The sequence below is a fragment of the Panthera onca genome, chromosome B4 (assembly GCF_046562875.1).
Source record: "Panthera onca isolate mPanOnc1 chromosome B4, mPanOnc1 haplotype 2, whole genome shotgun sequence".
NCBI lineage: Eukaryota > Metazoa > Chordata > Mammalia > Carnivora > Felidae > Panthera > Panthera onca.
The window spans coordinates 120,797,671-120,819,283 of NC_138345.1; the positions used below are offsets into that span (position 1 = coordinate 120,797,671).

The following is a 21,613-nucleotide window of genomic DNA, read 5'->3' on the forward strand; positions in this document are numbered from 1 at the left end:
AATCTGCAATCTGTACTGAAACCATGGACTTTCTACCAATCAATGATTAAAAGCAGCACTGAATCGGGCTTCTGGGTTGCTCAGTCGGTTGAGCCTCCAACTCTTGATTTTTGGCTCAGGTCATGATCCTAGCCATGGGTTGTGGGATCAAGCCCCATGTCAGGCTCTGTGCTCAGCTTTTAATATTCTCCCTCTCCCCTTCTGCCCCTTTCCCCTGCTTGAGTGTTCTCTCTCTAAAATAAACAATAACAAAAACAAAAACCAGCACTACGTTAAGGTGCCAAAATGTTAAATGACGATAGGAAAAACTCAGTGAGTGCTTGCTACAATGCCTGGTGCTATTCATTTGTGAACTAGTTTCCTTAATCTTCATAAAACCATAGAAGGTAGCAGTTATTATCCTTGTTATACAGGAGGGCAAGAGGAGGAAGAGGTAAAGTAACCTGTCCAGGTTACACAGCCAGGAACTGGTTGACCCAGTACTCAAGGCCAGGCAGTCTGGCTCCCAAACCTGTTCTGGGCATATCCTTGTGTCCTGGATACTGAGATTTTCCCAACCTCTTGTTGGCAGTGAGTAGAGTGGTTGGTGGAGGAGAGGCTATCAGAACGAACTCCTGAGAGCAGTCTACAGAGATCTATACCCATGTTAGAACTCGTGTAAGTTAATGGTTTGGTTCAAAAACCACCCTAGGGATTCTGTACCAGAAATGACTGTGGGCCCTCCCTGCCAGGGAAGATGAGACCCTGATGCCTCAGTGTACTTTTCTTTCTAGACCTTTCATTATGGAGGTCAAAGACTGTAGACTCGAGTATAATTTCTGGAATCTATTGATGATGTACCTTTTGGGAACACTTTTAATGTGAGGGGGCTATTTGAATCTGTCATAAAAATAATTGTAGCCTTTAAGAGTTGTTTTTAAGGATTAATTTAAGACTGAAGAAAATCGCTTTCATCTGCAGGGCCTTCTCACGGTCACTTGAATTTTTTGCTTTTATTTCTTTTACAAATACTAATCAGAAGAGAAAAAGGGCATGTCTTTTCAAATAACTCCTGGCCTTTTCCTTTTGGGGTAATGTTTCCTTACAGACTACATTTTTAAGAACTGGTTGGGGATGAGTGGAGGATGAGCAAGAATGATAGGAGAAAAATATGCAGGTAGTGGTATTTAAGATAACTCTTTTGGGACACTGCTTACCAAATGTCTTAGATGGAATACACAGGTATTGAGTCCAGGGTTTTAGCATTCTAAGATACCTGAAAGGCCATTTAGACACCATTTTTGCAGGTAAGGAAGCTGAGAAAAAGCAATTTAGTGACAAAGCTGGGACTAGAAACCAGGTCTCCTGATTTATATGTCCCTATCCTTATATTTTGAACTGACTGCTGGGAAGAACAAAAAGCCATGAGTTCTCCCTGGGCTGGCAGATGAAGCCTTAATATTTATCCCTAATGTTTGGGCTCTTCCACAAAGAGATTCCGTAAGTTAGACTTTTCCTAAGTTTTATGTGGGAATAGGAAAAAGTTGCCTTTCTTGCATATAAAATTTGGCAATAAACAGTGCCCTTATTTTGTAATGATACTGCTTGGAATTCAGACTAATTTAATTTAATCCCTGTCTTTCCACTTCCTTCCACAAAATGAATCTTAGCATCTATAAAGGTTATTTTCCAACCTTTTACTGATGCTAATATCCCCCATTCAGCAATTGCAATTTACTGTCTTATTATTCACTTATGATCAGGAATGTTCTTGTACTGTCATTTTGTTGTGACGTTTCCTCATTGGCTTTAGAGGATAATGCTTAACATTTTTGAAAATGTCCTTTTTCTTCCTCTCTGCGACAGCAAGGAGTTTCAGTGGGCTTTAATACTTCAGAAGGCAAATGAAGGTGAATGTATGCTGGAATTTTCTGTGGAATCTGAAAGTCCTTGAAGGCAGTGTGAATCAGTAAGGTAGAGAAGTGTAATTTAATGAACATACACAAAATAAAGATCGTAGCATCTGAGTTCTAGTGTTGTTTTCTGCCACAAGGAAGAGTCAAAATACAAGAGTCTTGGTCATTTAAAGTCGAGAAAAGGCAACTTCTGTGTCTCCTTGCCTAGTCTGCTCTGGGGCTGCCTCTCCTGTTAGAGATTGCATAGTATATTGGAAAGAATACTGGACAGAAAGCTGGAAGATCCGGGTTCATGGGCTGACTCTGCCCCCTACCCTGTTAGATTTGCGGCAGATAGGATTACCTCTGTTGTCCAAAGTTTTCTCATTTGTAATTTTGGGTTATGCTTAAACCAGTGGTTGTCAACCCTGGCTGTGCATTCTTATCAGCTGGAGAATTTTTGTTTCCTGGATATTTTATGATAACATCTTAAAACAGAAATATAGAATGAATTTTTTAATGTTTGTTGATTTAATTTGAGAGGGAGAAGGAGACCGAAAATCCCAAGCAAGCTCTGTCTGTCAGCGCTGAGCCTGACCTGGGGCTCAATCTCATGAGTTGTGAGATCATGACCTGAGCCAAAAATCAAGAGTTGGACACTTAACCGACTGAGCCACCCACAGGTGCCCCTGTAGGATGAGTTTTATAGTGAACACCCACCACCCAGATTCTACTGTTAACACATTATCTATTAGTTGGGAGGCCTTTAAAATACACACACACTCCCTCACATACTCCTACATGTTATGGAATAAATGCCTCTGGGATTAGAAAAGGTGAAGAAGGGAAATTTCTCTTTTTACTTCATATACTAGTGGTGTTTGAGATTTTGTTGAAAAGTGAATATATATTACTAATACCGCTATTATTACTAAAAACCACCATAACAAAGTAAATATACACATTCTTGGGACTCCCCCCTCCAACGAGTGATACAGCAGGTCCCGGATGGGGCTTTGGCATTTTTCGTTTTTTGAAATGTAGCTAGGATTGAGAATGCAGAAGTATGCGGTCTCTAAAGTGCCACTGAGGTTTAATATTCTAAGAGGCTACAAATTCTCCTTTTCTATTAACCAGAAATTCTCCTCTATAGTAGATTGGTTCCAGTTTCTTCTAGTTTGGTTCCAGATTCTTCCTGGTTCAGAGACAGGCAGCTGAGTGCTGCTATTGTCATAATGATGAGCCTGCAGCCAGCAGAAAGAACATCTTGTGTAAGCAGGGAAAACCTCAGTTTCAGGCAATACAGCCTAGCTTTTTGCCTTTTTTTTTCTTTTCTCCTGGTTCTCCCGTGGAACTGTTTGAGATCTCTCTAAAGCCTTTAGAACCACCTCCTTTGCCTCTTTTCTTTGTAGATTATTGCCTGGTTTGCTGTGATTGACACTATTATCAGCCATTGTTCAAGGTGGCCCCCTATTCCACTCCACAGGCTCAGTTCTCCAGGGAGATCTCCCTCAGATCAGGGCTGGCTGTGCCAACCTCCCCAGGCATCCTGGCCCTTCCTCCTTCTGAGGTACTTTTCTCCATATTGCAGTTGCTCCTCTGTGCTCCTTTCTGTCTTCCCCACCATGCTGTCTTCGGTACCTTTGTTCTCTCAGCTGGTGGCACACAGTAGGTGCCTGGTATGTAGGTTGCAGATGTTCGTCCCTCCATATCAGTGACCATGTCAATGTGAGCTTCTTGCTATCCTTGATGGGGCCCTTGTGCTCCGCAAGGACTTTGTATTTGCCAGCCATTTAAACATTAATATTTTATTAAGGTTACAAATTCAAGATTCTAGTTTTTCTTTTAACTTTTAAACACACACACCTTATTATTTAATTCTAAATCTATAAATGTTAATAGTCACAAGCAATCTGGTTACAGTTTGGCCTCATTTAAAGTCTCCTAAACATTCTAATGCATTGATAGTTTTAATATTCTGTTTCCTTTTTAAGACCTCATTTTCCTAATGAAGAAAATTTTTCATGATTCTTACAAATACAATAAATGTGTAACATGGTAAAACTTCTCCTAAACCTCCCAGTATTGTGACAAACTTAAGCAAAGTTCTGCCATACATCTTAACTTGAAGTCACCAGGCTTAGTTATTCAACCATATAATTTACCTTGGAATTGAAATGGTCATCTGCTAGCTAGGCCAATGTGCCAGATTCTCATAAACATTATATACTCTTTAAATACTGAACACAAAAATATTGATATGATAGATTTAATTTATAACATTATTTCCATGTATTTCTAGATACTCCCAGGCTTAACAGATGTTTACCCACCAAGAAAACAATTCTGCCATCAACCATTCTGCTAGGCTTTAAGGTCAGAAGGTGCTTGTGTCCAGGTGGATTTTTCTTAAAACTGTAGGGGACACATAGACCTCTCTTCCAAGGTTGCAATGCCAGGGAAGTGTCCAAATCCACATGTCCACGTGGAATGGTCTTCTAGTCCTCATCAGATGGATTCTGGTTATATCTTTAGTCTGATTTAGGTCTATAATCATCCATCCAGATTGCTTCACTATTAGATTGGTTAAATCCAATCTATTTACTGCTTGATTGTATTCCATTTTCTCTTTTCTCATTCCAATGTTTGTAGCTATTTAGATAATATCTGATTGTATTCTGTGTATTTCTGTAGTTCTGCTGACATAGTCTTTAGTGACAGTTAATAATTGTTTTGCTATGAAGGACCCTTTTCATTATCCCCTACCATGGATTTTGGAAGAATATGAAAATAAAAAGACCATCTTTAATAAATGATAATTACTGATCACTTTCTTTTGGCTGACCAAATACAAATTTAACTTCCTATCAGAGCTTCTTATCCGCATGAGCTAATCAGTGCTATGAAATAGATTGATAGAATTCCAATCAAAAGGAAAATTGTTTCTCTTTGCATGTAGCCTGATCAGTGCATATGCCTAACAACTGTTAGGTTTATTGGCAAACAAAGTAATTTCTTAGGTACTCAACGTTTGCTTTGTCAGTATCAGGTGGGGGACCACAACTCAATTTTAAAACTTTGTCTGTTGTCCTTCTTTTCTCGAAGGCTGCTTATCCATTCTTTGCATCTTTTTAAGACGTTTCTTACTCATTGTCTTCACCTCTTACATCTCTGATTTCTACCTTTCACTGTTCTCTTTGGCCCATAAGCATCTTGCTCTTGTTAAAGAAACTCCTGATTGACTTTTGATTCCTGTGAGCATCTTCTAGTCTACAGTCTTTTTTTATCTGCTTAATTGGCTTTTGTGTTCTGTCATTTCTCTACTTCTCTTCTTTCCTCTCTGACCAGTCCTTTGTCACTGTCACTGTCACTAACTCTTTCTTCTCATGTCAGCTGAGGGAGAACAACGAGCACAGGTTTTAGAGTCGGGGAGACCTGGGTTTGAACCTCAGCTCTGTCCTCACCAGCTATGTGACCTTGGGCAGTTCTTCACTTCGCTGAGCTTCAGTTTCCCTCTCTGTAAGATGAGGATGATAACACCTCACTTATAAGTTGTTGTAAGATTAAAAGGACAGTGTACATATAGTGTCTCAAATGGTGACTGGCATTTTAGAGACTCTTCACTTTGTAATTATAATAATATGGGTATCACCCAAGCTTTATTGAAGCATCATCTTTTCCTGTGAAGTATTCAGCTTTCATTCTGTGCAGTAATTCTAAGATTTGTGTCAAAGCTCCTACTTTCCAACCACCAGACTCTTATGTCTACTGGTGTGCTAATATTCTTCACCTGGATTCCTCATGTAATCCAAGATTCGGTACTACTCAAGCAGTACTCAGCCTGTGACTACTTCCTTGGTTAATAGAATCTCAATCCTCACAGTGTCTCTGAGGTTAGAGATTTCCTTTCTCCCTTTCTATCCACCCAACCAGTGTCTACTGATCATTCTATTAGGGGATATTTGCTGTGCTCTGCACTTAGGCTGCAGCAAAGAGCAGAAAGGTCTGAAGCCTGAAGAGAAGGATGACTTTTAAGGAAGTATGACAGGTCCAATGATGGTGAAGAACAGAGTGCAGAGGACCCCAGCAGGGTTGGGATGAAGTAGGGCAAAGTTTAAATTTCTTCTCTCATCTCCATTTTCAGTAGATCCTATAAATTCAACTTAGGGAGTATCGTATTTCCATTCCTTCTGTCTTCCCACTACAACTGTTTTATTCAGTCCCAGTATCCCAGGCACATTGGTCTAGGCTGGACATTCCTAAGAGTTTCCTAAATCTGTCTCCAGTTTGTCTTTGAAGCAGCCACCAAGGTCCCTTCCTGAAGCACAAATCTCCTATCTCTCCCTTGCTTAAAACTCTTTATTGGCTATACTCATCAAAATTCAGTGTAGGAAGCAGAGGTCTCTCTATGTATTTCAATCAGGAAAGGATTTAACATGGGGGTTAGGAATGATAATATCAGAGGAGGGTTAGAGGAACAGGTACAGGAAGGATGCACCAATGTCTACTAAAAGCCTGGAGTTTAAGAACTTCCAGCCATAGTTGTGCATGGATCAGGAATCCATGGTGCTACTGCCCCTCAACTGCTTTTCCTCACCCAGCAAGACATTGTACCCCAGAATGCTGCAGGAAAACATCGTACCTTTATGATCTTATCAAAGTGAAGAGCAGCCAAAAGAAGTCAAGAAAATGGTCTCCTTCTAATTTCCACCTTCCAGAGTTCATGCAAATGCATCAAATTGATGGAACCTAATTCTCCTTCAGAACCCTGGCTTCAAGGAGTGTGGTAAATGTAGGTTTTAATTTGCCAGCCTCTGTATGGGAAGGGACACTAGAAAGAGGGAGGAATCCACAGGGAGCAAGGCACCAATAGCATCCATCCCACCAGGCTCTCTGCTGCCTCTAAGAAATGTAACCTAATGTTCATATTTGTGTGAAGTTTCACCCTGATCATCGTATTTTGCCTAACTTCTTCCACCACCTACAATGTTTGCCATTGGCAGGTGCTAAAGAGATGTTTGTTGAATGTGAATGAATGAATGAATCCATTTATTCCTGACCCAGTTCTGTCTTACCTCTGGCCGTAGCTTTATCAGGCACGACCTTCATGGCTGGTCTTAACTTCTACCTGCAGGAGGCCTGCCATTTCTCTGAGGATCAGCCAAATCTGCCCTCCTCAGAAGGTCTTCTAAAATGGCCCTGCTTGCCTCCACCCCCCTTTCTTTTTGACCTTTGCATCTGTGTCATAGAGCTTATCACCGACTGCCTATATTGCATGTAGCTATGTGCTCATATTTTTTTTTACCTACCATGTTGTGAACTTCAGAAGAGCGACTGTTTTATTCACTGCCATGGCACCCTTCCCACCATGCCTCCATTAAGCTTTTCTCACCACTGTCTCCTTTCCTCCTCCTTTTCTCCAGACATAACCACTCTAAAACCCTTATTTTGTAAAGACATTCCTTTCAATTTTCTTATTTTCCTGTAATTTCAGTTCAAAGTTGATAATTTGTAGGTGTGGTTTAGTCTTTAACTGCTTTTCTCTTGTCCTTCATGGAGACCTGTATGCCAATTTTTTCTTATCCTAACACATTTGTCTTGTTTTACTCCCAGGCAGTAATACAGAATAAACCTAAAAAGGGAAGAGCCTTAGAAAGAAAGAAAGGACAAATTTTAAATTTCTTTTAAATTTTTCAGTGGAATTCACATTATGTTCCCAGTGTTCGGGTTTTCTAGGCCTTGATAATAGAAACTGTATTAGCAGAACATGACAGCCATTATCACGTTCATAGCTGGGATTCTGAGGTATAAAGACAGGGCTATGTGATTTGTCTGTGTTTGTCACAGTGATTTTCTTAGAACTTCACTTTATTTGGGGTAAGGAGCATTCTCTTATTCTTTAAAGTTAATTTTCCAGAAGTATCTATCTCATAAGACAACTGAAATTTGGAAAAGCAAAACAAAAACAACAATGACAAAAAAACAAACAAACCACCTATTCAGAGAGACTGAGATTTTTTTTCTTTGTTTACTTAAATAGACTTTGTCTTGGAGGTTTTAGGTTCCCAACAAAACTGAGCAAAAGTACAGAGCATTCACATATACCTTTTCCCTCATATTGATTGCTCAACCACTGTCAACATAACATGCCACAGTGGTACATCTCTTAAAACTGATGGACCTAAATTAACACATAATCACCCAAAATCCATAGTGAACATGAGGGATCACTCTCGATGTCATGCATTTGTCAAAACCCATGAAATATATGATGTATCTACCATTACAGTATTGAATTTTTACACCATAAAATTCCTTTATTCTGTATTTATTCATCTCTTACTTCCACTTAAGACCTGGCAACCATTTATCTTAACTATCTCCATAGTTTTGCCTTTTCTAGAATGCCATATGGTTGGAAATATACAATATGTAACCTTTTAGTATTGACTTCTTTCATTTAGTAATATACATCTAAGTTTCTTTCATGTCTTTTCATGGCTTGATAGCCCATTTCTTTTTAATGCTGAATAATATTCCATTGTCTGGATGTACCACAGTTTTTGTGCTTTCACTTACTGAAGGACATGTTGGTTGTTTCCAAGTGTTGGCAATTTTGAATAAAGCTGTTATAAATATTTGTGTACAGGTTTTTGTGTGGACATAGGTTTTCAACTCTTTTGGGGGGAAAAAACAGGTGCACAGTTGCTGGATTATATGGTAAGAGTATAAGAGTGTGTTTTAAAGAAACCACTAAACTGTTTTCTAACGTGCCTGTATGACTTTTGCATTCCTGCCACAGATACAGATTTATTTTTGTTACAGGTTCAAGGACTTCTTAAAAATTCATAAAAGGAAAAATCCATTCCTAAGAAGGTGTAGAATGGTCAGTGTATGGCCTACTTTCATTTTACCAAAATATGAACATGTTACAGTTATTTAAAATGCTCATTCTGTTTCTCCTCTCAACTCAAATAATAGAACTCAAAATTGATTACAGAGAAATGAGGAGAAATTGTATAAAAAAAGCAGGCAGGATAACCACATCTGTAGCACTGATACTATGGTTCATTCTTGATTTTTTTTTTTTTTTTTTTTTTTTTTTTTTTTTTTTTTTTTTTTTTTTTGCTTGTGGATCAGCAACATTGGGAGAATGGGAGATGTAGGTATTCTTCTGACCCCCCACCCCAGCTGACTTGGCCAGGTGTCTGCAATCGCTTTGGTGGGCTTCCTTGCCAATGAAGATGTTCCCCAGTTAGTCATACCAAGGGGAGACTGTTCTTTAGGTGCTAATGGCCATTGCAGCTATGCACAAAGAGGAGTTTTATTCCTGTTCTTTAGGTCCATCATAGTTAATCCTTATAGTTAGATAATCCTTTGGCTGGTATAGAGGGTCTATTATAAGCCCTAGGTCTTGCCCTATTTCCTCAATCCATATCCCTTCTTGTAATGGTCCTGTATGTTGGAGAGGGCACTGGATTTCCAAGTAACAGCCACAGCTCATTGGTAGCCCTGCTCTTAAGAGTAAAATTCTGCACATAGAAACACAGGGCTCTGTCCCCTCCAAAGTTAAATGCTGGTGAAATTTCTCCAAGAAGGCCCTTCTGCTCAAGAAAATCAATAGCCTTTCATCTGCCAGGCAATTCAAAGTAGAAAGTATGTTTGGAATGCCTTATTGTCCCCAAGGTGCCCCAATTAGTTGGGTTACCATTGAAAGCCAGGAGTTGCAGAGATTGAATCTTTGTGGAGTAAATTAATGCTTGCGGTGTTCTGTAATTTCAAGGAGAAGGAAAATTCTTGAATAAAAAAGTGAGCTAATTAAAAATAAGCTCACAGGGATTTTTAAATTTTTTGAACTGAGAGTTTTTTTCCCAATCATATTAAAAACAATTCCACAAATACACACTGAGCATCCATATATACCAGGCATTGCAACAAGTGGAGAGGTTAGACAGATGGACAAGATACTCTTACATCACTCAAGGAACACAGGCTCTAATGAGACAGATACACAGGGGAGCCCAATCTCCCTATTACCATTTATTTGAGTATGTCCAGGGAGAGTTCACCTCTGGGGATACAAAGGTAAATAAAACTCAGGACTAGGACTTTCCTGAAGAAATCCAATAATAAGACCATTAGAATAACACGTGATCAGTGCCATAAGGTAGAAATGGTTAACTCTAGAATGTAGGGAGTGTGTATCTAGAAATGCTTCAAGGATGAGGGAGATGCTTGAGTTGGGTCTCAAGAGAACTCAGTAAGAGTTCAGGAGGAAGGCAGGGAGAAGAAATTCTAAGCAATGGAAAAAGCTTGTGCCAGGACCCTGGAATTGTTTTTTAAGTTTGTTTATTTTGAGAGAGAGCATGCACACATGGGTGGAGGGTCAGAGAGAGGCAGGGAGAGAGAATCCCAACCAGGCTATTAGGACATGGATGAATGGGAGGAGGCAAGTGGGGAGTGATGGCAAGAGGAAAGACAGGAGGACAGTTATGGGGTATCCTTCATCCTGTACATGGTAAGAATCAGGCAAGAGTGTTGAGTGGGAGAGGGCATTATGGTGTTTTCACTTAAAAATCCTTAGGTGGCTGTGAGGGATGGATTGAACTGAGTGAGACACGAGTCAGGAAAGCACATGTGCGTGCTCTCTCTCTCTCTCTCTCAAAAATAAACATGAAAAAAGGGGGGCACCTGGGTGGCTCAGTAGGTTAAGCGTCTTATTCTTGATTTCGACTCAGGTCATGATCTCACAGCTCGTGAATTTGAACCCTGTGATGGGCTCTGCACTGATGGTGTGGAGCCTGCTTGGGATTCTCTCTGTCCTCCCTTTCTGCCCTTTCCTTCCTCCCCCCTTGAAAATAAGCAAACATTAAAAAAGAAAGAAAGCTGCTTCTAAGACCATCACATTAGACCAGGGGAGAATTGGTAATGAGACTGAGGTGGTGGAAATGGGGAGATGATGGATGGAAGAAATGTTTAGGAGGGACTATGGGCAAGATGAGTTAAAGAATGATGCTGAGATTTCTAGACACCCTATAAAGGGTCCCAAATAGTCTTCCATGTAAGAGTCAATAAATGTCCTTTCATTTGGGCAGCAGAGTAGATAGTGATGCTCTTAAATGGAAAAAAAGGGGGAAGAAAAGGAAGTTCAGATTTGGGAGAAAAAGATATGTTTGGTATTAAGTCTAGGATTTTTTTTCCTTTGGTGGCTTTTTTTTTTTTTTTAACAAAACTACCTGTTTCTGTTTCTTGCCAATGACAAATCCATATGCCTGTTTTGTAGATTGGCGTGCTATTGCTAATTGAAAATACTCTAATTGAAAACTATGTCCTTCCAGATGACCATTGGAAAATAACCTTCATACATTATACAGGATTGCCATGGTTATTTATTTATTAAGCCTCCTCTCAGGCTGGGTAATCAGAAACAGGGATGATGTGGTCAGGCCCAGAGGATTTCTATATCTTGCCTTCGAGGCAGCTCCCTGGGAGGAGAGCGAAATTGCCTAGATTCCTGGGCTCCTAGTATTCTGAAACTATTTGTTCTAGTTGATGCTTCAGAGATCAAGGACCTTGTCAACTTCTTCTCAGGATAAGCTTGGGCCAGAGCAATTTTAACATTAAAAAGGAGAAGGAAAATGTGAAATAAGGATCCATAAAATCTCTTGATTTATTAAATAAACATAATTTAACATTTTTGCTCAGTTTTTCAGTTCCTGTTATATAGGTGAGGATCAGCATGCAGTTCTTGGTAATTCCTGTTTCTAATGGGGCAGGAGTTGGCATATTACATGTAGTGCCGCCTGACCCTGGATACCACTTTAATGTCTGTTATACATTATTAAGTACCTATTTAAGCTTGAACATTATGGTATGGTCCTGAGTACTATATTAAGTGACCCCCGAGATTTAATTCCTCAATAGTCAAGGATTATTGGAACTTTATACAGATGGTAGAGAGCATATGAACAGTTAATACAAGCATTGGTTGTCCTGTAAATATTCAAGAAATATATACTGAGTACCTGTCATATTCTGGATACTTTAGGCTTTGGGGACACAATCAGTGCAAGAGACCATCCTTGCCTGAAGGGAGCATATTTTATAGTTTAGAGGACAAATGTTAAATCAGCAATCAAATAAGTAGACACATTACATAGACCACGTGGTGGGAATGAGCTCTGTGAGTTCAAGAAACAGAAGGAGGGTAGTAGTTGGGGTATATGCTTATACTGTAGAATGAGGAAGAAATGGCTCACTTTTCCCAATGAGCAACGGAATGCTTATTAGAGACTCGTAAATATGATAGATTTATGTATACTGCATATAAATCATACCCCATCTTGTTCAACAACATAGTGAGGTGACTCCCATTTCCTTGACAAGGGAGCTGGCTATGTGGGACCGGGTCTCCAGGACCTGAGCCTGGGCCTTCTGACTCTTCCATTGCCCCTAACTGCAGACCTGTAGGATCGAACAAGGCACTTGGAATGAAGAAGTGCTGAGTCACTGGCCTCCTAGGCGGCCTTTCAGAAGATATGGGTCTTGAATTTTGTGATGGCTTTGATGGGATATTTAACAATCATCAAGCAGTGATAGTGGCAGTAACTCTGCCTACTAACATAGAGTTTTATACTTTGCAAAGTACTTTATATGGTTCCTCATTTGTGGCTCAGAAGAGCCCTCACAGGTAAGCAGAACTTGTTTTATTCTTCTCATTTAGGTTAAGAGATGACCTGAGGTGACACAGGGGACTGGGCTGGGACTTGACTCCACTGATTCTAATTCAGGGTCCTTGCCTTAAACCACAGAAACTCCTGAAGAAGGAGATCTATATGGCTCATAAGCTTATAGTTCTTCAGACTTCCAGAAAACAAATTTGTGCTTTCTTCAGAGTGCTTTTGATGGTGAAAAAGAGGCATAAAAAATGGACTCTCTCATGAATATATTGAGCTCACCACACATACACACACACACACACACACACACACACACACACACACCCCTTGGTCTCCTCAGATTCAGCCCAATTCTGACTCTTCTGACCTATTGTGTGCCAGGGACTATCAAAGGATCTCAAATATGTTAAAAGATACTAATTATTTTAGCACAATGTTACTTGCCCTATAATAAAAGACTGGAAATAATGGTATTTACATACATAGAGAGGAAGATGTGATTAAGTCACTTTGGGGAATTTGGGGAAAGCTTCACCAAGAAGATAATAGTAAACTGGACTTTAAAGGATTATTCTAGGGAGAGAAGGTTATTCTAGGAAAAACATATTCTTCCTCAGATACCCTATTCCTTTGTCATGGTAATTGGGTGTATACAGAACGTGGGATCTATGGGAAGGAATGGTGGGAAATGATGCTGGTAGATTGAAGTCTGGTTGCAAAGGGCCTTGAGTGCCAGGCTCAGGAGGTGCTATATTTGGCCTGAGCAGGCCAGGTTTGTTAGTGAGGCAGTGACATGATTAAACTTGCTGTGTTTTAGAAAGCAAATGCGGTTGGTAAGGGAAAGTCAGGTTGGGACAAGGGACAAGTCAGAAATTATTGTAATAGTTTAGGAGAAGGAAGATGGCCCTCACCCGGCCATCATGCCTAATTATACATTGAGGAGAATGGTAGCAACAACATTAGTGAGGCTTAAAGACCAATTGGATGTGGAGACACACCAGTTGGATTTTGGATGCATACACTGGTTGGTTTTCCATTAGTACACACACACACACACACACACACACAGACACACACACACCCCTTGCTCTCCCCAGATTCAGCCCAGTTCTGACTCTTCAAGCTAACCATTGATGTAGTTTTCTATCCTCAAGAAGGAGAGAAGAAGTTTAGGTCTGTGATCTTAAGGATCCTTTTTGTGTGATGTGATTGTTGACCCCATAGGATTCTTCTGGCTGAGAAATGCTGAGTGTAAACACAGTTTTGAAGGCTTGGATGTGATGACTATATGTATTGCAGATTATTTACCTTTTATGTATTTGGAACTGTTGCCTATTTGAAAGCCTGCCTACTAAGCACTTTGGGGAAATTACTCTCACTCATCGAGTGACCTCTGATAGGGAAACATTGGCAGGGCAACCTATTCTCCCTTCATTTCATGCTGAAGGAGAGCTTAGGTATTAGACAAGGGATTACACTGCAGTGCTTATGTCTAATCCCACACTTTTCTGGGATCCTCTCCACTCTTCTAGTAATTAGGGATCACTCATCCTGACTTTAAATGTAATGTAAGGTAGAGTTAGGAAAAAGAAACCAACAAATACCAACTGCTTGCTCTTCAAATTACAAGCATCAAGAATTCATTTCTGTTGTATAAAGGGTTAAATTTAATCTGAGGTAAAAATGAGTGTTTCTTCTTTAATATGGATTTGCCTCATTCCTACTTCACCCAAATTCATGTAACACTGTGGGAAGAGTCCTCAGGTAATCTGACATGCTTAGTCAAAAAGATTTTGGGGGCGTTTGGGTGGCTCAGTCCATTAAGTGTCTGACTCTGTTTCTGCTCAGGTCATGCTCTCAGGGTAGTGAGATTGAGCCCTGTATTGGGGCTCCATGCTGGGTGTGGAGCCTGCTTAAGATTCCTTCTCTCCCTCTGCCCCTTACCTTCTAGCTCTCTCTCTTAAAACAACAGCAAAAAACAAAACACAGGGGTGCCTGGGTGGCTCAGTTGGTTGAGTGTCTGACTTTGGTTCAAGTTATGATCTCACAGTTCTTGAATTTGAGCTACACATTGGCTGTCTGTCAGCCCAGAGCCACTGCAGATCCTCTGTCCCATCCCCTCTCCCCCCACCTCTCCCCTGCTTGTGCTCTGGCACACTCTCTTTCAAAAATAAATAAACATTAAAACACACACACACAAAACAAAAAAACAAAAAAAAAAACCTTCAAAAAGGTTTTGGGGTCCTCTTCTATGTCCAAGTCCTGTGTTTCCACGGAGAAGAGAGGCATTTTGAGGCTGTCCTGGTTGTTCATATACTGGTATTGCCACCTGGGCAAGCACCTTCAACCTCTCTGAGCCCCAGTTACTGCAGTGAACATAATCCTATTTGTGTTCTGGGAGTGCTGTGAAGGCTGAGACATGTGAGGCCACTTGAAAAAAGTCTGGCACAAGGTAGGGTTCAGTATATATTAGTTTCTTTAGATACTGGTTGATAGAAGTTAGGGCAGAGACAAGCTTTTCCTTTAGGGAGATTTTGACTTTGTTTTTAAAACCATTGGTTGGCAGCATGTTCCTTAAAATTTCTTGATTCTCATATCTCCATTAATAGATCCTGATGTCAAAAATGGAAGTATATGCGGGTGCCTGGGTGGTTCAGTGGGTTAAGCGTCCGACTTTGGCTCAGGTCATGATCTCACGGTTCGTGAGTTTGAGCCCCACGTCGGGCTCTGTGCTGACAGCTCAGAGCCTGGAGCCTGGTTTGATTCTGTGTCTCCTTCTCTCTCTGCCCCTACCCCGCTCATGCTCTGTTTCTCTCAAAAATAAATAAACATTTAAAAAAACTTTTTAAAAATGGAAGTATAAGGCCATGTACCCTCTTGATGATCTAGAAAATAGGTGTATTTTTACTTTGTCTCTTCAGGCTGATTACAGAAAGTAGAATCATTTCGGCATTGAAAGATGGAGCTTTACAAATCCTTGTCTTTCAGACTTTATAAAACTGTCAGCATGCTTTTCTGAAGCAAATTTACTAAAACTATCTTTTTTTCTTATTTATTAAATTTTTTTTTAATGTTTATTGTTGAGAGAGAGAAAGCGTGCGAGCAATGCAGTACGAACAGGGAGGGACAGAAAGAGAGGGAGACACAGAATCTGAAGCAGGCTACAGGCTCTGTGCTGTCAGCACAGAGCCCGACCTGGGGCTCGAGCTCATGAACTGTGAGATCATGACCTGAGCCAAAGTTGGACGCTTAACCAACTAAGTCACCCAGGTGCCCCTCTTTTTTTTTTTGTTTTAAAACAAGTGACAGGTATAGGTACATAATTCAAACTACCTTCTAGTCTTCAAAAAGAAGTGTTAAATCATGCTGTTGTATAACTTTAGGTAAATTATTTTGGCCAGTCAAATAGCCGTCTAACATTTGGCCACATCTCATTTATTGAGAACCTTTTATGCATTAAATACTGGTGTTATACCAGGGAGCAAAATATAGTCCCAGAAATTGTCCCAAGTTTATTTGACTTGGATATTTTGTCCTTTACAAAATTCAGTGGGCGTTTGTTGCTATGTGGAATGTAAGGTGGTTCTCTTGTCTTTTCAGGAGGGAGGGGTGGAGAAGTGGCCAAACTTTAAAAAATTAATTGCATTAGAGTAAGTGACTGAAGTACCCGTTTTCATTGACCTAATTGCTACATAGATGTGCAATTATTTAATCTAAGTAATTTGTACTTCTGCAGTTTTATCATTTTCATGCTTCATTATCACTCTGTATATTCAAGGTATTGAACCTGTTCCATAAACAGTATTAATCTCAATTACTTTGTGAGCTTTAAATAATATTCCCTTATTAAATATATTCTTTGTTATGCTGCCCATGTTTTTGCAGTGTCAGAAGCTGTTGATGCTGATAAAAGCAAACATTTAGTTTAAAAACCTTTTCATGTTTTAATGAGATTAAAAAAATAATGTGTACATTTATATTTCCCAAGGTTTGGTTATGGAAAACACCTTGTTAGGCAAATATAGAACTTTGAGTCCAGAGTCCAACTCATGGCTTGGCTTTTTATTCAAGGGACATTCAAATAGAACATTTTCAGTCTTGGCCAGAACCACGGTGTTGAAACATCGAAAAGAAGATTTAAATTGGCCCAGGAGACTATAAACTTCTTGAAGGCAGGCAGGGTCTGCCACTTGGATCTCTGTAGCTCTGAAACATGGTTGGCTGTTCTTTAAATGTTTGCTGGTTGAACTGAAGTGAGTAATGAAACTGAATTTGGGACTCTGTGTCCCAGGTTTTCCTTATTTAATGTACATAGGACTACCCTGGCAAACCATACTTCTTCTCAAAAATTTCATTTTCTAATGTTCATCTTTTGTGGAACATTTTTATGGCCTCCTGCTGTGACTCATTTGGGTAATGAGTTAACTGCTTCCTTGGAGCCCAGCCCTTCCTTTTAAGCTGTGGTATTCAGGTCCCCCAAAGTAGTTTGCCTCTGGGTAGAAATCACAACAAAGTAGTATCCAAATAATACTTCAACTTCTAGGTAAAGACAGAACTAAAATTAAAAACTCTATATCATGTAAGCCATCTGAAAAACAAACCTAGAAGCATTTGTATCTTTCCATTAACTCTTGGCTAGTGCAAGGGAATTCATCTTTTCTAGAGATAAAAAGGTTACCCAAGACTGTCTCCCCAGATTCAAAAGTTCTGAAGTTTTAGTGTGGAGTTCAGTTTGACTGGCATTTAACCTTAGAACCTATGCCCCTATCTAATTTAACTGTCACGACCAAAAACAGATTAATTCAGATATATGTGCTAAGTTTTTAGGCTCATTGTTAGAATGGGGAAAAAGGCAAGAAGGAAAAGTGTCACTTTCTCTAGTCTCTAGTCACCACGAAGGGATTCACTCCTTTGCCTCTTCTTTTTTTTTTAAAAATTTTTTAAAAACATTTTTATTTATTTTTGAGAGAGAGGGAGAGAGGGAGGGAGGAAGGAGCAGAGAGAGAGGGAGACACAGAATCCGAAGCAGGTTCCAGGCTCTGAGCTGTCAGCACAGAGCCCGATGAGGGCCTTGAACCCATGAACTGTGAGATCATGACCTGAGCTGAAGTCAGATGCTTAACTAACTGAGCCACCCAGGCACCCTAGCTCCTGTGCCTCTTCTATTAGTCTGGCACAGTTTCGCTTACTTCAGTGTGCCTGTGAACTTTTGTACAGGTTTGTATGCCCAAAACCACATTTTCCCTGTCTTACGGGTGACTTAAGAGACCTCAAAAGGAACTCTTAGCTGTCTTGATAAATTCATCTCTGACAACGACTCCTGTGCATATATAGTGCACAAGAAAATGATAAAGCTAAGGGACAAATTTCTGGAGAGACCTTTAACCCTTTTCTGCCTCAATTTCTCACTTGTGAAATAGGGAGACTAGTGCCTGGTCCTCACATCCTGTGCCTTGGCCATAAAGAAGCTTACGTCCAAAGTGCTTCTACTGTACTCAGGGTGATCTCTCCATGCCCAGTATCAGGCTGTCTGGTCTGGAGATGCCAGCAGACCTCATTTAGGGTGGGTTCCAAGTCTGGCTTCTTGCAGAGATACCGTGGGATGCGTAGGAAAACTTCCTGAGCCTTCTGGTGTCACTATGGGGCTTTGGAGCTTGTTTTTAATAACAAGCAAATATTATCAGCAACTGAATGGAGAGTGAGATGCCAACCCTGCCAAAGTTCTGTTGGAGGCAGGGGGCTGTCCTGTGTCTCTCAACCCACTGTCTCTGATGCTCTCTTGTCACACTGACAGGGTTCTCGCTGGCTGGGCTGATTGGTCGCCGGCAATAACTGATATGGAATACTGATATTCTCACGGGCAGTTCCTTCCACTCCAAAGAAGCTCCTTTCCTCCCCTCTTCCCACGTTCCCAACCCCAGCCTGGTGCCCAGCCACCCCCGACCGTGACGCCCCTTCACCCGGGGGAGGACAAGTCCTGGGCGTGATGCTCTGAGCTGGCGGTGAAATCCACCAGGCTGCTTTCACTCCAGCTCGCTCTCGGGAGAGTCCTGCTCCAGACTTCTCAGGGTTTTTACAGCACAAACAACTGCATGCGGGCCGAGGGGAGGCTGAAACGGACTTGTGTGTGGTGGTTTTATCGTCTTTCATCACTTTGCTGGCCTCATCCCGAGGCACTTGCCTGGATTTCTTTCTGCCTAAGACTGAGGAAGGATCCCTTCTCCTTCTTTTGACTCTTTCTATTTTTATGGTAAGTGCTTGCATTGAATGAGCTGCTCTGCTGCAGTGAACTGAAGGCTCGCTTGCTCCCTCTCTTCCCAGCTAAGCTTTAGTGACCTTCTCTCTGCGTTTCTCCTTTTTTCATGGATCCGTTGTCTGGGGTGAACCAGAGAACTAAAATGCCAGGGCTCATTTGTCTGGACGGTTTTTCTTTCTTTCTTTCTTTTTCTTTTTTTCATAAACCTGAGCTTCTCAGCTCTGATGGAAACATAAGCACTCTCTCTTTGTCCTTGAAGCGGCAGCCAGGGGAATGTGTTCACGCTGGTAAACTGCAGCAGTGTGCAGGGAATCTGTGGAGGGTGACTGACAAATTTGGGCAAGATGAATCCTTGGTGTGCTGAGGTTCACTCTCAGAATCCGGAAGGGCCGGGGCTGGGCGGCCCACATAGCAAACTATTCCATCTTTCCAGGTGAAGACAGCACCCGCGTGAGTTATGTCGGAGTCTGCCATGGGCAGTGGCGCTTGGAGCACCTGCCCCCCGAGAGTCCAGACCGGCCCTGTGTTTTGTGGGCTTCACAACTTGGGCAGTAACATTCGCGGCGGGAGGAATCCTGCACTGGCGGATGGAGTGATTCATGACCTCATTGCTTCCTTTTTGCTTTGGAATCTCAGGGTGTCTGCTTAGCAAACCATATTTTACATCCTTTTCAGAGGCTGGTGGGGCAGTGATGACAGGAACATTTTTTGAGTTGGCAACACAGTTTCATCCTCCTGCTGGGAGAGAAAATGGTTTGAGGCTACTGGAATGGTTAGACTTTTTTAAGTGAAAATAAGCAGGTTTCCGAGGAAGAACATGTGTGTTGCAGCATCCACAGGCAGATTGTTTATTCCAGGACATCACTCTGAGAATAGTGTCCTAATTTTTCACCTGGTCTCCTGAGCCTTGCTGCAGGCAGAAACACAACTTGAGGTCTATTACTGGCTTGCTGCCTCCTGTAGCCCAAAGGAAACCGAGAACATTTGGTATAGATCTCACTGGTGGTTGACTGAGTACCTCTCTTCACAGGGAGATGTCCCTTCTCTTTTTGTTTTTGGTAGCAGGTGTGTTGAATTATTTTGGCATACTAGAGAATAAGCTTCGCAGTGGTGTTTCTGCTTAGTTCTTTTCCAGCTTGGGCTGGAAGATGGGTTGTCTTATTTGATTTTTGTATGGGATTTCTAATTCTGGTCCATTTCACTCTAGGGAGGGTTCTGATCAAATGTAATTCAGCCTGTGATTTGTAAGATACTGCACTAATAAATGTGATTTTTTTGGTAACAAATGAGAGAAAAAAGGTGGGGTGAAATTTCTGGTCTTTCCCCTGTTGATTGGGAATTGGAATATAAAGTTCCTCAACTGTCTTGCTCATTCTCACCACTTTTATTTCTACTGCCTGTGTGGATTTTTCTTAAAATAGTGGTGATGACATCAGGCATATGCTTTCATTCTGTTCCCTGGGTTCAAAGTAGATACATTTGGTGGAGGGTTCTTATATGAAAGCATACATTTAAATAAAGAGCAAGAATTTGTAGATGTTTATGTGACAGTCCAGTTTCAGAGTGAAACCAGCAAATAGGTTAACAGCAACACAACAAAAAATTAGGATCCTCGCAGACTGTAAACTCTGAATCCTTAAGTAATGTTTGAAATACTTTTGGCATTGTTTGGATTAGCTCTTCTAATATCCATTCTTTCCTACACTCAGTTATAGCTCATAGCAATGTTGTAATCTGACTGGTAGACTTCTCTGCTTCCTTGAATCATTCTTTCATTCTTACTTGTTTACTTACATCCTTAACGGTGTTTTCTTACCTTGCTTATTCTTTTATTCCTCCAATTGCAAGGATTTTTATCAGGTGCCTGGCAACACAGCCTGAGGTACTCAAGATGGGAAGCGTTAGAATCGGCTTGTATGTCAAGGAAATAGACTCTGCATTTCACACTGCAAGCAATTTTGCATGCATTGGAAAAAATATATTTCCTTTTAATTAGTAGCAACTTCAGCTTTGAGAGAAGAGAATTCCTTAGGCTTCTTTATCTTGCTGAACAGAATGTTTGCCTATACAGTCAGAAGTGTGTGTGTGTGTGTGTGTGTGTGTGTGTGTGTGTGGTATATGCAAGTATATACACAAATGTTTACTTAGGACTGTTATGTGAATATACTTTTAATAGTTGTAGCATGCTCATTTAGAGGACTGAAACAAAATTCCTAAGCTATTGCTTACCATTCTCTAGCTAGCTTTTTTTGTTGTTGTTGTTATTGTAGGGATTTCCCCACTTCTCACACCCCTCCTCCAGATAACGCCTTTGGGAATTTCTTTGAATTGGGAGAATTCTACAGCATTTCCTTGTCTCACAGCATGGTGTCATGTTAATTCCTTTGCAGGGTCTCTGAAGGCAGCATAGAAAACTACAGCAGGAAAAACTGATAAAAGCTGTGCTGAGTGGAGCCAGTAGCCTCTGGTGATGAAGTCACCACAACATTTTATTTGTGTGTTGATTCAGCTGCTGTACCTTGCAACTGGTTTTGCTTGCCACTCTGGCAAATTGTAGTTATTTGAAATAGGTCTAGAAGCACCTACATTGGTGTAGATGCACTTATTCATTTTTCACACTTGTTAATTACAGCCATCCTTAAAACCCGTGCTCTTACTGTTTCTTTCGGGGGTGGTTTAATTTGAAATCTGCAGCTTCTACTGTAAATCAGTATTCCATTTTTATCCTGCTCCTCTCTGTGTTCTTTCCTACTTTTGCTTTATATATGTTGCTATATGTGAGCACTCATATGTGTATGCTTAGA

The 21,613-nt window shown here is 40.7% G+C and overlaps 1 protein-coding gene across 5 annotated transcripts in view; it reads left to right on the forward strand.

The window, feature by feature from the left end:
* ANO4 (anoctamin 4) overlaps nucleotides 1–21,613 on the forward strand; it is a 416,532-nt gene that overhangs the window by 55,068 nt on the left and 339,851 nt on the right. The window contains exon 1 of one of the 5 annotated variants that reach the window (XM_060656639.2): nucleotides 18,316–18,803. The exons of the other annotated variants lie outside the window; for them this stretch is intronic. The gene's annotated coding sequence lies outside the window, so the exon portion shown is untranslated. Of the gene's footprint in view, nucleotides 1–18,315; nucleotides 18,804–21,613 lie in introns of those variants that run through there. 5 annotated transcript variants of the gene reach the window in all.